We start from the raw sequence: 6,900 nt of genomic DNA, 5'->3' as shown, positions 1-6,900 counted from the left end.
CGTAAACGTTGTACTATTTGTCTGTTATTGTTTAAACTTATTATTAAAGTTTTTCTTCTTTACCCATTTAAGCCGTCTCCAGCCATTATTAATCATAAGTAGATGTTGGTGTAAAAGTTATATATCAGATTATATGATAAACTGGTTAAGTTGCAGTCTCTGCTTATGAATAAATAAGTTCTATTTTATGCAATGTATCTGTTCGTCATTGACTGTTGTTAAGATTCCCTCAACTGGTAGGATGAGACCAGAATGACCCACGTCGATTTTTCAAGTCGATATTCCAACTCAGCTAGTGCTGCCCTCTACCCGTTATTGTCTGTACTACATCCTCGATCAGTAGAGCTAATGTACTGTTTCAGTTCTCTTTCTTACTGTTGTAATAGTTTGTCGTTGTGGGTCTTTATGACCCTACTTGTTGAGGGTTAAAACAGTTTCAATGGACGACTGGCTATACGTCACGTTTATCTAATGACTATTTCAATATTTTCGATCTGGTTGATGCTTTTAAATGTGCATGTTTTTCCTCATGTGTGTGTCTGCATAAATCTCGTAGTGGATCCAACATAACCTTTTACAATAAACGACGAGTAAACTGAAAAACAAAAACACGATTCAATATAACCTTTTACAATAACGACGAGTAAGCTGAAAAACAAAAACACGATCCAATATAACCTTTTACAATAAGGACGAGTAAACTGAAAAACAACAACACTTTATGTCTTCAGTGATAATATTATATGTTTATATCTAGAATATTCTGCACACTGCATCCTGACTTTAAAATACAAAATATTTGTATGTGCGGGTAGGCTCTACGAAAAAGGGACGAAGTTCTTGTTTTTTACACACAATACAGATTTCCTTTATTCAAACAAGAGGGAATCCTCGATAGCCGTGTCACTTGAAATTCTTTTAGGCAGTGTTACGTCTCTAGTCGTTTGTTAATTTTCCATAAAAATTCTTTCCGAAGAAACTTTAGCGATACAGGTCCTTTCTTAGATAAAATTAGTTTATTTTTCCCTGGATACAACTTTGCAACACACTTAATTTCCACAGTCACTTTAAACATACGCTATAATTCACAATGATTCACGCACTTACGGTCACTACCGCGCTTGACTCAATTGTCCGTCACTATCTCTGCCTGTCTTCAATTCAATTCCGATTAATTTGTCTCATGTGATCCGGCGCACTTATATACATGAATAGAGGGCGCCTAGTACATACTGGATTATTCGTGATGTTCCCCGATCCTTCTAGAATATCATGACGTGTTACCAGCGTCACGTGACTACCGCTGTCGTAACAGCAGGATTAGAGTAAATTAACCTATGTTCCTTTTTGTTAGCTATATTTTTGTGCGCCAGCAATACCAAGCGTGAGGCGCGCATATACCAGATTTGCTTTCATTACTCATCAGGACCTCTATCAGCCTACCCTCAAATTGAAATTATTTTAGGCAGGATTAGATTAGATTAATCTATGAGATCTTGGGCGTGGTCAAATACATCAATCCAAAGGATTTCACCACCTGGGTCCAAAACTGTAATTAGATCTCAAATCAGTCAAGAGATGACGGAGCTATGAACTAAAAGTTTATACTTGAAAAACTCAGAGCCATTCTATGAGCCGTTATGCCGCGACTAATAGTTAAGGATTATTCTGTATACCAAGGAGCTAGGAAAACCTTTATTACATATGAAAACTTCTTGATGTTGTCAAGTTCTATGAGTAAAACTCATGAGGTTTTATATGAAAGATAGATTATATTGATTAAGTTTTCTTCGAATAAAATTTATATATAGCTTGTAAAGTTATAATAAGAGCCAGTAAATGTATTTTTAGCCGCACCCCACGCTTGGTATTGCTGGCGCATAAAAATATAGCTAACAAAAAAAAAGGAAAAAAAAGTATCATAAATTAATTTACTCTAATCCTGCCTAAAAGAATTTCAAGTGCCGCTGCTATTAAGTGTTCCCTCTTGAAGTAACTATATGGTGTTTATGTTTTCTGTAAGTAAGATATGTCCATTCTTTCTTTAATGTTACTTTCATTATTAGTATTGGTTATAATTGATGCTAATTTATAATCAGTGTAAGCTATGTACTTAGATGTGAAACAAAAGTCAACCTGGTCACCAGCATAGTTGATTAAATACACTTTTATTGCGTATCTACTCATAAAGATTAAATAGAATGCATTGTTTCTTTCATCAGTTGGGTACTTTCGCTGTCAAAAATATCTTCTGCCGTAATCTCAATAATGTTGTTGATTTATAGTAAGCTAACAATGTAAAACTATGTTTATAATAAAAGTATAATAATAATGAACTGTGAATCGAAACAAAAAGTAATGACATTAGATATATTAAACATAATAACCTATAATGATAATGAAAGTAGCAATAAATGAATAATGTAATATAGTTGTTGACTTGAACTACTATTGTAGAAGTAAACTTCTTTGGAAAACTTAACCTTAGAATAGCCTCTGAAGAAGAGAGCTCACTAATTCATGTGCAACTTAACTGTTGGCCCGGCATGGCTAGGTGGTTAGGGCGCTCGACTTGCAATCTGAGGGTCGCGGGTTCGAATCCCCATTCCGCCAAACATGCTCGCCCTTTCAGCCGTGGGGGCGTTATAATGTGACGGACAATCCCACCATTTGTTGGTAAAAGAGTAGCCCAAGAGTTGGCAGTGGGTGGTGATGACTAGCTGCCTTCCTTCTTGTCTTACATTGCTAAATTAGGGACGGCTAGCGCAAATAGCCCTCGTGTAGCTTTGCGCGAAATTCAAAAACAAAACAATAACACAACTATTTTAATTCCCTTTCAAAACGTAGTTACACCTGGAATTATGGAGCGTGATCAACAGCTTTACGTCGCGAACCTTGGACCCTTCGTTCAATAGTCCAACACGTTGAGCATTAGGCCACATTTGGTGCCTCTGCATTAGTAGTAAATTCTTCCTGCAGAACGTGTGAAGTTTTCAGTGAAACCACTTATATTTTCTTTCTACTGCTGCTATTCAATATCAAACGAATTTAATAATCAGTTTGCATGAAATAATCCTAACATTCAAAATACCCTACGATTCTTCAAGAAATCACCGAACTTCGTTTTAATTATTAATTAGCTTTTAACGAAAATTATCCATACCAAGCGAAGAAAACGTTTTCAATCAGAAATTTCCTGCCTATATATTTCTTATTTGAACCAACTGCCATCAATTCTCTCTTATGACAACGATTATCTCTCTAGTAGTGAAACATCTAGGGGCACTGCACTGTTTAGTTCGAAATTTGACTAAGCATTTTGTTTTATTTTTTTTGTTAGTGCACAATACAAATATTTTTGCCATCTTTGGAAATATTTTCAGTTTATGAGTTTCCAGAAAGATCGTGTATGTGATATTAAATCTCTAGTAAAGTACGAGTATTTCCATTTATGTAGTTTTTTTTCGCTTCGTTTAATTAAGTGTCCTTAAACAGAAAACGAAAGAAAATTTCTCTTTAAGTGTAGCTTTTGACAGAAAAATGATGAACTCCACATGAATGTAAGTCTCTTATATAACTACCTGTTCATCGTTGGGTGTTACATGACTTACCTAAGCAATACTTCAGGTGGAAAAACTTAGACCAAACAAACCCTCTCATAGAGCTTTGCATCTTAAGTTTAGCTTCTGGTAGATAAAAAATTAAACTTAGGCTAAATAAGCACTCTCATAGAGCTTTGCATCTTAAGTTTAGCTTCTGGTAGATAAAGGATTAAACTTAGACCAAACAAACCCTCTCATAGAGCTTTGCATCTTAAGTTTAGCTTCTGGTAAATAAAAAAATTAACTTAGACCGAATAAGCACTTTCATAGAGCTTTGCATCTTAAGTTTAGCTTCTGGTAGATAAAGGATTAAACTTAGACCAAACAAACCCTCTCATAGAGCTTTGCATTTTAAGTTTAGCTTCTGGTAGATAAAAGATTAAACTTAGACCAAACAAACACTCTCATAGAGCTTTGCATTTTAAGTTTAGCTTCTGGTAGATAAAGGATTAAACGTAGACCAAACAAACCCTCTCATAGAGCTTTGCATTTTAAGTTTAGCTTCTGTTAGATAAAGGATTAAACTTAGACCAAACAAACACTCTCATAGAGCTTTGCATCTTAAGTTTAGCTTCTGGTAGATAAAGGATTAAACTTAGACCAAATAAGCACTCTCATAAAGCTTTGCATCTTCATTTAGGGATAGGGTTAAACTTGAATCAAATTAACCCTCTCATAGAGCTTTACATTTTAAGATTATCTTCTGATAGAGAAAGGGTTAAACGTAGATCAAATTAAACCTCTCATAGAGTTTTGCATTTTAGTTTATCTCCTGATGGAGAAAGGGTTAAACTTATATCAGGTTAACCTTCTTATAGAGCTTTGCTCGTTATGATTAGCTTCTGGTAAAGAAAGGATTAAACGCATATCAAGCTGACTATTCACTGGATTATAACCATCCAAAGGTATATAAATTAAAAACGGTTAAGTTAAAGATGCCTGCCTACGAGCAACTTTGATTTAATTTGATAAAATTACCATCTCGAAAACTTAGTTAGAAATAGATACAGCAAGTAATGAAATAGCTTTAGTAAGTTTCCAATGAACGATTTATTTTGTAGGTTTAATTTTTTTTGTAATAATATATAATAATATGAACAGTAATTGACATAGTAACGTGACTCGAATGACTTGTTTTTGAGTGCTCCATTTGTAGGTAAAATAAAATAAGATATTTTTCGATAACATACTTGTTATTTTGCTGTTGCTTCCTTTTATTTTAATTATTATCTCCTTCTTTGTAGCGACGTTTGGCAACTCTCTATCAGTCGATTTGGGGGAAGAAATCTACAAGCCCGTCATCATTTGTTTCTTGGTTTATTCTAAAAAAATGTACTGTTTTTTTTGCAAAGTTAAAAAGGATGTGAACACTGTGATGCTAACTGCTTGTCATGCAACGTTTGGCGCCATCTGTGAATGTCAAATTAAAAGTTACGTAACATTAATTATGCAAACATATGTTATTTCAACAATTATCTTTCAGAACCTATAAGGTAGACATAGCAACTTTTACATTCTACTACAACAACAATTTCCAGCCAACCTCTATCTATTAATTTATGATGAAAGTAACTCCAACAGGAAATTCCACCGACTAAGAAAGTTCATCGCAGTTTGTTTTCTCGACAAAGAGTTTGGGTATTCATTTGAAGATTGACCAATCACTGCCGGAATAAGATGTTCAACATAATAGTTCCTTCACATCATACCGAAGTCCCAGCTTCAGCGAGTGTTTTCCTGCAAATCTTTACTGTCAAGTTTTAAGATACTTGCTCTGTTCAACAACAATTAACATAACTGTTTCCAGTGTATTTTGCCAATCACTGCAGAATTATCGAATTCGTTATTGGTTTTTCTGAATATGGTCAACAGAAACTGCATATTGTTTTCCAATTTGTATCAACACACATTTTTTTTACTAGATATGTTTTACCGAATATCAAAATAACTATAAACGTAATAATTTGCTATTCTTTCATCAGACGCAGATCATCTCCAGAGATTCTTCTATCGACATTGTTTGGATAAATAGTTTCTTTCTTCAACATAGCAGGCTCCTTAACTTCTCCGCCAGTCCCAATAAATTTTTCCAAATGTTCTTTCGACCATTATGGAATTTATAATTTCCTTCCAGTTCACAATTAATGTTATAGTGTTTCTCGAAATGTCCTGCGAATCATTTTGGCATTTCGAATGTTTCTCTAGTGATTACCAACGCTTCCGTTAATCTTCCAATCACTACCAACATTGTAATTGTTCCTCCAATGACCACTGATGTAACAAGATTTTATGGTACATACAAAATGAAGTAACATTTAAGTACATTGTCTTTGATTCGATGTTGTTTGTTGTTGTAATGCTAATTAACTCGCGAACTTAATTACGACTTAGTAGAAATACTAATGAAGCATCAGCATTCACAATCGAAAACTTACAGACTAATCAGTACGTGCGTGTGTTTTAACAAACTAAAAAAAAACGGTTCAACTTAGTCAATCATTTTAGCTTCAGAGTCTCAATATGTATATAAAGTTATGAATACAGTCTCAGAACTTCATTATTGACGCTAATTGACGCCGTTTTCGATCTTCCAAAGAGTCTTATGAGTGTAAACTGGCGAGACAGATAGTTCATGCTTCGTCGTTCCGAATTGATATAATAATTTTTCGGACGAAGAAACAAAACACACAACAAATTCCCTGTTTTAATTCAGGAATTTCCTTTTCAGTTCTTTCTTTCAATTCTGGGTTCCTTTCAAGTCGTGAAAACGTAACAGAGATTGATTTCGTAAAAGAAATTAAACGTCCGTGTAAATTTAGATATTATATGGTGCTCCTACACAAAGGGACAAGATTTAGGAACAAGTATTTATTTCGTGATTACTTTCCACGAAGTGCTTGAAGCTTTGGGAAGATGGGACTTTAAAACTAAGCTGAATATTTTGAACAATAGTGTGCACAAACCGGGAAGATGACGTCATCTGTCAAGCATATTTTCGGATACGGTGAGCCGTGGAACGAAGACTAGACAGTTCTTCATGCATACAGCTAAAAGATTAAACCTGCAAATGAAGAGCGGTTTAAAGGTTTGCAACAAACATTTTTAATTACTTGTTTTCGCAAGACTGTTTCGATATCTGAGCAGTTCACCGTTTGAGGGGTGACGTTTTTGTTATTGTTGTGGACCCTTCCTCGCTGGTACATTATACTCATCAGTGACGTTAAAATTTGATGTTGGAATTTTTTTGAGTTGTAATTAGGTTTATTACGATTAAAAATAAATGCAAGTATTTATTCTA

The 6,900-nt window shown here is 34.4% G+C and overlaps 1 protein-coding gene across 1 annotated transcript in view; it reads left to right on the top strand.

Moving 5' to 3' along the window:
* The window catches only part of LOC106463908, a 150,389-nt gene extending 143,489 nt beyond the window's left edge, over nt 1-6,900 (top strand). The window contains exon 9 of the mRNA XM_022391547.1: nt 4,847-6,900. The gene's annotated coding sequence lies outside the window, so the exon portion shown is untranslated. The remainder of the gene's footprint in view (nt 1-4,846) is intronic.

This window comes from Limulus polyphemus, unplaced genomic scaffold (genome assembly GCF_000517525.1).
Source record: "Limulus polyphemus unplaced genomic scaffold, Limulus_polyphemus-2.1.2 Scaffold1514, whole genome shotgun sequence".
Taxonomy (NCBI): domain Eukaryota; kingdom Metazoa; phylum Arthropoda; class Merostomata; order Xiphosura; family Limulidae; genus Limulus; species Limulus polyphemus.
Note: the sequence above shows the minus strand (reverse complement) of the source record. Positions and strands in the feature narration are given on the sequence as shown.